General features: G+C 40.9%; 1 pseudogene; it reads left to right on the top strand.

Moving 5' to 3' along the window:
- Positions 1-4,488: 4,488 nt before the first annotated feature.
- LOC126491561 (non-structural maintenance of chromosomes element 4 homolog A-like) lies at positions 4,489-6,379 on the top strand (annotated as a pseudogene).
- The last annotated feature ends 4,405 nt before the right edge of the window (positions 6,380-10,784 follow it).

Raw genomic sequence — 10,784 nt, 5'->3', positions numbered from 1 at the left:
CTCTCCCCCCCTCAGCTCCCCTGGACCCTCACCATTCCTCCTTTGTTTCTGTTTAGAAAAGGGCAGGGCTCCCAGGGATGTCAACAAAGCACAGCATATCAAGTAAAGGCAGGAATAAGCTCCTCTCTTTGTATTAAGTCTGGGCAAGGCAACCCAATATAGGTTCCTAAAAGCCAGCCCAAATTTTAGGAACAGGCTCTAATCCCACTGCTAGGAGTCCCACAAATAGACCAAACCACACAACTGTCACACATATGTAGAGGGCCTAGGTCAGTCAATGCAGGCTCCTTAGCTATTGGTCTAGAGTCTATGAGCTCCTATGAGCACAGATTAGTTGTTTCTGTGGATTCCCTTGTGATGACCTTGACTCTCCCTGGCTCTTACAATCTTTACTCCCTCTCTTTATCAGGATTCCCAGATCTCGGCCCAGTGCTTGGCTATGGATCTCTGCATTTGTTTCCATCAGTTACTGGATAAAGGTTCTGTGACGACAATTAGGATGATCACCAATCTGATTACCGGAGATGGTCAGTTCAGGCATGCTCTCCACTATTGCTAGGAGTCTTATCTGTGGTCATTCTTGTAAATTGCTGGGAATTTCTCTGGCACCAGGTTTCTCCCTGATGCCAAAATACCCCCTCACAAGACATCTCCTTCATTACTCTCCTCTGTCTTGTCCCCAGCCCACTCAACCAATCCCTCATGTTCCCATCCCTCTCTTCAGGATATCTCTTCTACTTTGCCTTCCCAGATAAATCCACTTGAGAACTGAGACTACCTTCTAAAGAAGCCTCTTGGGTGGGACTCACTGTTTGCCACATGGATATGTTGGAACTTTGAAAATAGGACCCCTGGGGCTGAAGAGGTGGCTTGACAGTTAAGAACACTGGGTACTTTAGCAGAGGATCTGGGTTTGGTTCCTAGCACCCACGTGGCAGTACACCACTACCTGTAACTCCGGATCCTGGATATGTAATACCTTCCTCTGGCCTCCAAGGCCATCAAGGATGTACGTGGTACAGGTATACACACATAGCCCAAACACTCCTTGCACATAAAATAAAAGTAAATAAACATTTCAATAAAGAGGACATCTTGAAAGGAAATCATGTATGATGAAAATTACAAAGTAAAAAATTCCAATCTGAAAATACGTCACTACAGAATGATTCTTACTGTGTGGTATCTTAGAAAGGAAAGGCCATGGAGGCTATGAAAAGATTAGTAGAGGGCAGGGTGTGAGGCTTAGGGTGGAGGAACTGATAGAACGCAGAGATGCTTTTAGAGTGGTAAATATTTTTCTGAATGATGCTATAATAGAGGTTAGATGTCACCCTATATTTGTCAAAACCCATAGAAAACACAATCCCCATGTGGATCCTAATGCAAACTGTGAACTTCGGGTGATGATGATGTGTCATTGTTGGTTTATCAACCACAACAAATACATCACTAGGTGTGGGATGCGAATAATGGGCGTTCTATGTGGTTAAGACTATACTTTCTTTCCAATTGCTGTGAATCTAAAACTGCTCTTAAAAATAGAGTTTATTGATTTTAAGGGTACGAGCCACGGAATTAGTTTAACCCAAATCCAATGACAACAGTTGGGTTAGTCTAGAGGGTGTGATGTTTCTGTTATCTCCATCTTTCCCCATAGCCTGGAACCATAGACAAGAGAAGAAGAAGCTGAAATGAGTGTCTGTGTACAGAAGTGAAGGGACTAAATAGCATCTTAGCTTTGCCTTAAATTTGGCTTGTTGGGGCTTTTCTTCTCTTTTTCAGTGATGTACTGTTCCATGTCAGAGCTTTGATAAAAATAGCACTTACCAGGGTAGGGGCATGGACATTAGAAAAACAAGTAAAGATAACAAAGACACAAAGGAAAATAATAAAACAGAAAACACAGGATAGTGCTGGGAGAGCGTTCCAGTGAATACTGAAATTGCCCGTGTTTAATTTTCATTCGCTTAGAATACCCCGATCCCAAAAGGTAAGAGTAAGATAAAACAAAAAAACAAAAACAAAAAAATGATTCAAGGAAATGAACGGACCAGTTGAAGGTTGCAGGCTACATTCTTAAACATTCTATTGCTAGAACAAGACAAGTAATCTCCTCACACTCTAGACCAAAACATTCTGTAGGCAAACGACTCCCTAGGTGATATCCATTGTTATCTCCCTGAGGGAGTAGAAACTTAGTTGGATCCATAGACTTTTGTTTGAGGTAGAAACAGACCTAATTCTCTATGCCTGAAATACAAGGTCTGGATATTAGCCACACCTGTTGACAATAACGTTGAGAGAGCTGAACTCTCTGGTCTAAATCTAGGTGGGTTCTTTGTTTGAGGTACGAACAGACAATAACCTTGAAGAAATAGAAGTAAGTTTCAACTCTCTGACCTTTGGTCAGGGTTGAATGGCAACAACTCTGAGCAAATTGAAACTCTCTGACCTTCAGACAAGGTGAAAATAGGCTCACATTTTTGGGCCTTCACAGTTCCCTCACCTATTTATGCTATCAGAGACTCCTTGCATCAGTTTCTGCTTCTGTATAGCAAAGAGCATTATGGTTTGACTACGAAATGTCTCTGTGAAAGGCTTATGTGTTGACTGTTGTTTTCCAACTGGTGTATACGATCAATGAAGTGATTGGCTCTTGAGGCCACTAACTTCATCAGCAGCTAGATGAGTCATACTGAAGGGGTTATTAGAAGGTGGGGGCTGATTAGAGAAAGTGAGTCATCTGATGTGCCTGTATGAAATATTAAATATTATTCTTTCTGTCAAATACTGTAAAATTTTTGTTTATGACAAATAATTCAAGTCTTTTTAACCCCAGCACCTGTGTGACTCTTCTGCAAATCTTTTTGTTTTCCCAACCTTGAAAACCCTTTATGCAAATGTTTTACTATGCCCATCCTCTAAAACTTTTTTTACATAAAGGTTCCCCTGCATTTTCAGGACTTCAGGGGCTTCTGGGACCAGTCTTTGCCTTTGTTCCTTTTGCACCAATTCTTTTAAAACTAGCCAATCATGAAGGATTGTGAGGTTGGATCCCAACCAATGGGAGAAAGATGCAGTAGCCACCTACATTAGAACAAAAACCCAAGTGACCTCCTTGTCTCTTTGTGCTGGCCAATCAGGTGTGGTTGATTGTAAAACAAATTGCCTTGCCAAGGTGCTTTTGCTTTGTGCATAGGTTTCTTTGCAAGACAAGGTGATTAATCTTTGTTCCTAACTTATATTTGAAAGGTATGGGTCGCTCAGACCTCTTCTTGTGTCACCCTCTACCTGCCTACCACCAAGTGAGTGGTTTAACTCCAACACATGCTTCGTAGACTGAAGCACTGCCTCAGACCCTGAACAGACTAGCTGATTATAGACTGGAATTACAAGCCCAAATAAGCCTTCTTCCCTGAAGTTGTTTTCTCGAGTACTTTGTTACCGAGACAAAAAAAAAAAAAAAAGAAATATATAACACAGAAAGTAAACTAGATAGAGCTCTAGGGGAATGTTTTAAATCTCAACCATTAGTTTGAATCTTGGAATAACTTTTGAGTAAAGAACAGTTCACAATCCAGAGACATCCTGAGTTCTGCAGCATCTGGAGTTTTCATCATTCAGAGTTCTCAGTAAGGCCCACAGCACCAGCCTGTAAGGGATCCAACCATCCCGCCTCCACCCCCATCCAAGACTAAGGCATATTTCCTGAGTACAATCTTTCTAAGCCAGCTACAGCTTTCTTTTGATTACCTTTCCTCTGTATGATGTTTATGTTCCATTACTTTAAGCTTCCTTTTTTTTCCCACTCTGGATTTCCAACTTATCTTTAGGGTATGGAACATGATGCTTTTAAATCAAACAGATGTTTTTTTTTTTTTCTTATGGTGGGGAAAATGTAGCTTTTTATGCTAAAGATAAATTCTAACAGCTTTAATTGGTTGGGGGAGATGGAGTGTAAAATTTTATATGCCTCAAAGTGAGGAAGAGACCTAAAAGGCAATGAGAGTCTCACAGTCCTCACTTTGGGGCTGACATGGAAGAGTCACTTTTCTCTCTATCCATCACCCAAAATAGGTCAGGATTCCCTATTCTTCTTGAACATTACCATCTTGGCTGCTTGCCCATTATTTCCTGGCAACCATCACCTTCTCATTGTTAAATTATTTCTAGACGTTTCAGGGCAAAAATAATTTACCAATATTTGGGAACAATGGTTATGGCTTATATTGTTGACAAAGCATAGCCCCTGCTCATGTTTAGATAGGTACTTAATGCTAAAGGTGTTCATTTGAGAGGGTCTAGCTGCTGTGTTCCTCTGGACCAGTGTCAGTCTGCCACAGATAGAAGAAGCGGTGCCTAGAGGGGGGGGGGTGCAAAGAATACACTTAGGCGCAGAGAGGGTGGCTTCTTTGCAGGTGTGAGGGAGCAGGTCACAACAGGAGGAAAACTTGTGTCACACAAGTTTCATCTTCAAGTCCCATGATGAGGTCTGATGAGCTTGCTCTGGTACTGAAAGCAACATTTCCATCATCCCGTCTCCTAGACCAACAACCTACAGCTGAGGTAGGAAGTCCTGTGGACCCAATTACTCCTTTTTGAGTTGCCTCACTCGCTTTGTACATCTGTGGGTAAACGCTAATGAGAAACATCCTTTCTCAAGGTCAAAGGATGGCAGCTCTGAGCTGTTATGTGCCCCAGTTCCCTCCTTCTCAGGCTGCAGAGCTGAGCCCTGGTTGTTCTAAGTATCAGGCTCCTCTCAGCTGACAGTGCAGAGATTTACAGGGGGTAGAATCCTGTTTGCTTGGAGCTTTGCACTTTTAGTATGGACTTAAACATTATAGCTGTGGGAATGGGAACGCAGCCTCTTTGGGAACAGTTTGGCACATATATAATATATATATGTATGTATAATCCTAACTAGCACTGGGAGGTAGAGATAGGAGGATCAAGAGCAAGAGTTTAAGATCAGCCTTCAATGCATAAAAAGTACAAGGCCAGCTCCAGCCTCAAATAAACATTTTTGTTTGTTTGTGAGTGAAATGTGCAGTTACTATATTAATGAGTAATATTACACCTACATGTTTATCTCTGAGGAATGAAAACGTAGGTTTATATAAAATTCTATATGTGAGGGGCTGTAGAGATAGATGACTCTGAGGTTAGGAGACTTGCCCTTCTTGCAGAGGACGCAGGTTCAGTTCCCAGCACCCATATGGTGTCTCACAACCGTCAATAATTCTAATTCAAGGGGATCCAATGGCCTCTCCTACATCTATGGATATTGCGCACACATGCATACAGGCAACCATTCATACATGTAATAAAAATAAATCATGAGAACAACAGCTGCCGGCCCACACTAGGACCACGTTTGCTCTCACTCCACTCGTGGTCTGGCTGGCCTGCAGGAGGACATCAACCCATCTGATTTCGGGGACAAGTTGATGGACCTAGCCTGCTTGGAGGCCAAGTACAATCACAGCCTGTGCCACCTGATCTGCCACCTGTACTGTGCTCTCATCAACTCCATCCCACAAAATCTGGAGGACACACTGAATGCTCGTAACAGAGATCCTTGCAGTGGTCAACACTCTGTATAATAAACTATTGTGAGTTTAAGAAATAGTTCTTGATGTCCAGTTTCTTGTTCTTGCTTCAGACTTGGCCAGAGAGAAAGTCAAATGGCTGTACTCTGACCTAAACTCATTTGATATTAAGATACATTGAAACTCTATTGACACATATGGGTGTAAATTCAGTAGAAGTTGAAGAACTCAACCGTGATGAAGATAAAGCTGATTTTTATTAATTGTCTAGGACTCCTGAAAGTTATTAGGCAAAAAGGAGAAAACATCTTTAATAAAATCCATATATTTCTCTCTCTGTCAGGTTCAATACATGGAGAATTCCCTGTGCCGAAGCCACAAACTGATTGTCTAAGACAGTCTCATAGGCTAAACGAGCCATGGACAAGGCATGCTCGGTGGAAGTGCATGGAAGAGTCTCATCAAGAAGCGACTGAGAAAGAAGTGGAATCTCCAGATTGTTGCAGACTTGCTTTAGAGAAGACCTGGATACTCCAATGTTCTTTTTTTATTTTGCGGTTGATCCCTGTATAGTGGAAAACATCTTTCCTGTTTGCTTCATTATACGGGATGCCTTTGCAAAAGTAAGGCTTGATCAAGACTGATTACCCCTAATAGAACCAGTGATGAAGGCAGAAAGTGAGGAAATTGACCAAAACACTTAAATTAGGAGTCAAGGAATTATAGCTTTGAGTTATCATGACTGGGAGGAGATTGTGAAGAGCTTTGAAATTTCTGAGCCTGTAATCTCTCTGAGTCAGAGCCAGCAGTGGCTAAATGCCAGCTGACGAACTGAAGGCAATGTGATGTGATATATCTTGAAAGGGAAGCAGCATATATTGTATACATGTTTTATTAAATGTTTTTAAAAATGAAGATTCAATTAAGTAAAACATAGCTTTTGAGAACTAGTGGATTTTTCATGGTTATCTCTGATTAAAGGAAATTCAGGGCCATAAAACAAATAAATAAATCAAGAATCTGGAGCGATGATTCAGCAGCTAAGAGCACTGGTTGGTCTTCCAGAGGACCAACGATTAAGTGGCAGTACACTTCACTTTGTCTGCAACTCCAGTTCCAGAGGATCCAATCTTTCAGATTCTAAGGGCACTCCATGTGTATGGTGCACAGATACACATGCAGGTAAAACACTTATACACATGAGGTGAAAAATAATTTTAAATAAAGGATTTTATTTATTTATTTAAATATTTTTAAAATAAATGTTCTGTGAGGAACATTTACATGTGGATTTATTTTTAAATGATTTTAAATAAAGCCATAAGGCTTCATTCATCCCCATCATTGAAAAGCTAGAAACAACTGAATACTCTGCAACTGACAAGTGATATGCAACTAAGAACACACACACACACAGAGAGAGAGAGAGAGAGACAGAGAGAGAGAGAGAGAGACAGAGAGAGAGACAGAGACAGAGAGAGAGACAGAGAGAGAGAGAGAGGAGAATGCAATTAGAGATATAAAAAAGGAGTGACATCCTGCACACATAGCCAAAAAAAAACCTGAAACTCAGATTGATTTTACTCTCCAATGGAGCCAGTCCCCAAAATTACATAAGGCCAAATTCCATTCATATAATTAGCAAAGACACTGGGGAGAAAGATGACAATAGACCAAACATATATAGTAAACTATGGATTTGTGGAAGTGCCATCTTAAATCATTTCACTAAAATCCTTTGGGTGTGGTGTAAGGTGTGCCTCAAGGCTGCATGTTCTAGAAGTTCATTCCCTAGGGTGCCTATGTGGAAAAAAGAGGAGAACTTTAAAGAGATGGGGCTTAGTGAGAGGTAATTAGGTACTGGGAGATTAATCTCAAAGAAAGTTAATATGAGGGCCTGGGATTGTATAGACCTTTAGTCCTAGCACTCAGGAGGCAGAAGCAGGTAGATCTCTATGAGTTTGATGCCAGTCTAGTCTGCACAGCAAATTCCAGGCCAGTCAGGGCTACATAGTGAGGGCCTATCTCAAAAAAGCATAATATAACTTCTAACGGACCTCTATAATACTCATAAGAGTATCATAAAAAAAAAACAAAACAAAGCAATATTGAGGTTATGGTGGGGGAGAATTGCACAGTGTTGATATAAATTATTACAGCCACTATAGAAACAAAGTTTGAATATTTTAAAAACTATTTTAACTAAAAATAAATGTATCTTAAAATGGAGCTGTACCACTTCTGGGTATACAACTAAAAGAAAAGTCAGTTTACCACAGAGATGCCCTATATCTATGTAACCAGGACATGAAATCTGCCTTGACCTTCACCAACAAACAAATGGATTTTTAAATGCCTGGTTTATATGCACAGTGAAATCTCTCTAGGTCACAAATAAGAAAGATGAAATTAAATCACGCTACTTGCAGGGAAAAATGGGTGGAACCAGTGGTTATTTTCTAAACCAAAATTAGCGAAGACATACAGGCAAGTATGACATGCTATCTCTGTGTCTGTAAACAAACAAACAAAAAGGTATGGGAATGGGTGATGGGTTTCTAGGAATGAGGAAGGGGTCTAGAGAAAAGGAGAAGAAGCAAGAGAAGGTTGGAAGAAAGGCATATGATCAAAGGTTTGCATAGGCAATGGTGAAAATATGTAAATATCAAATGCAATCCATTAATGTGACCAATTAATAAATATTGAATAAGCATAACTTATTAAAGAGCCAGTATGACTTATGATCCTTCTCGTTTTGTCTATCTATGCACATATGCCCACCACTGTGATACCATCTGCTGCAGGCCCTCATTAGAGCCAAACAGATGTCAGTGCCATGCCCTTGAACTGCAATTACTATGAACTAAAGTTCCCTTTATAAACTAGTTAGCTTCAGGCATTTTGTTATAGCCACACACACAAAAAAAATAAACAAATACAGTGACCTATTTAACAAATTACATTAGTATAACTTGGCAATCATTTCCAAAAAAGTAAGAGGAATAAAGTCATATCTATATATTTTTGTTCATCAGATTATGGAATCAGTTGCACATTTTAATAATTGAAACCATTAAAATGCTAAAATAAAATGTGTAGAGAAATTTTAACTATGATTAATTTAGTCATTCTAAATGTAGCATCAAAAGTAGTGATAAATACATGTCTTTGAAACAGTTTTTAGAAATGTGGTTTGTGCCAAAGAAAATAATAACAACAAAAATACCTATAGCAAAGTGAAAGCAATGGTCAAAATCAGGAAAAATTTTCAACTTATATCATAGATAAGAGACTAATATTCCTAGCTTGGTACTTATGATAAATTAATTTGAAAAAAGTCAGCCACATAATAGAAAAGCAGGATACAGCCATTTCTTTTTCATTTAAGCATTATTTAATGGATAGGAAAAGGGGCTCATTAAAAAAAAAAAAAGGAGATTGTATGACACAAGAAATAAAAAACTTACAATGCCCAGGAAGTCCCTGGAACTTACAAAATTCATGAAACCGAGATTATAAGTTAAAGAGAAGAGATTCTCTGAGCTGTCAAGTTGCCTGAAAGCTGTGCCAAGAGCTCTGGGGGTTAGTTCTCACGAATCATCAACTGCACTGGGCTGAGATTTGTTTCTGGTGATGCAGCTGCCCTTGCATCTCTCATGTTCCTATGAATGGCTCCAATAGTCTCATGAATTCTCTCAGTCAGCTCAGGTGGAATCACTTCATTGCCTTGTCATTGGTGCTCTATGTCGGGTGATCAGATGTTTATTCATGTGTCCCCAGGAAAAGTCACACAATAATACCTACATAGAGTTTATAATTCATTGGAAAAATCAACCATACAATAGGAAAGTGGTCAAAGGAAAGGAATTTCAGAAAATAGATGAATGCAAATGGCTTGTCAGGCACACCTATCCCTGTGAATGAAATGTACTATGTTCTACGGAAAATTGGTCACAGAGATGGTAAAAGTGTTGAGAATCCATGCACAAATCAAGACTTAGCAACTACAGAGGCCATTCCCACACAGAGAAAGTGGCTACACAGAGACTAGGAGGCAAGGCCACAGAAAAAGAGCTGGAACCCTGGTGACGCTGTGGGAAGAGACTGGACTATCGAAGTGAACAATTCCCAAGGGAAAGATTTAGCCAGAGAGACGAACACCTTCCTTCTCTGTTTGGTCCTCTGTTCTGTTCTACCCCTGCTTCATCATGGCCACACTTAGAAGCAAATTGGCAAGGGAACCTGGGAAATGAGATTCCCTATACCCCAAAGGTAAGTGAAAGAAAGCCCAAAACTTGACGGGCCCCAGTTCCCATTTCTGAGTAACTATGAAAGCAATGGAGGGCTTGGGTGAAGCTGGGGGAGGTTCTTGCAGAACCTGCTGCATTAACGCTGTCTGGTGTCCCTGTAAGCAGGAGAAGTCTAGAGACTAGAGTTACCCTTAGCTTTCTGCCTAGGAATCTTTAGCCACAGCACACAGATTCACTGAGTCAATCATCCAAGGCAAGGGCAGAGAGATTCCCTGCAAATCTGACAGGCTCACAGCACTCAGCAGGTTCCACTCCAGGCTTGATTGAAGGAACAAAGGAAGGACTGTGGGGCTGGGATGCCAGGGGAGGAGAGGGACAGCAGGGAGTAAACTTGATTAACAAGCCCCTAGGAAGCTCTTCCTCCAACCCATAACCGATTCTTCTTCCACTCCATATTGCTTTAGTTCACAACATTGAAGTATCCAGATCCCTTATGGAGAATGTGTTTCTGAAAGATAGTGCAAAAATAGAAAGGAAAACAGAATCTGTTACTCAGCTAACACGGCAGCTGATTCCAAATCATATTTTTAGGTGAATCAAAACTGCTGAGGCTCCAGGAAGTTTGCTCTGGGCGGCCAGCAGGCATCTGAGTGGAGAACAGGGACATTTTCCGATTGGATACCCAGGGGAACGAACACCGTTCTGCATGCATGCACCAGCAAGGGCCACTAAGAGTCTGACCTCCTGGGCTGCTCCTGCCCACTCTGGGCCTTTGCAGCATTTTCTTTTGGCACACGGAGCCTGCTCTGCCAAATTTGATGCACTTAATACTTAGGAGAGAACCCTGATCTCTCTCTCTCTCTCTCTCTCTGTGTCTCTCTCAAATGCTGCCAGGCCCTTCAGTACCTGGCAGGGAAGCAGCCGAGGCCAGGGCAGCCACGGAGTTGCCATAAGCTATCTCCAGATGCTGTAGAGGTGTGTC

The sequence above is a fragment of the Alexandromys fortis genome, unplaced genomic scaffold (genome assembly GCF_014885135.2).
Source record: "Alexandromys fortis isolate MF-2015 unplaced genomic scaffold, M_Fortis_MF-2015_v1.1 scaffold_259, whole genome shotgun sequence".
NCBI lineage: Eukaryota > Metazoa > Chordata > Mammalia > Rodentia > Cricetidae > Alexandromys > Alexandromys fortis.
The sequence above is the reverse complement of the archived record's forward strand: the minus strand, read 5'-3'. Positions and strand labels throughout refer to the sequence as shown.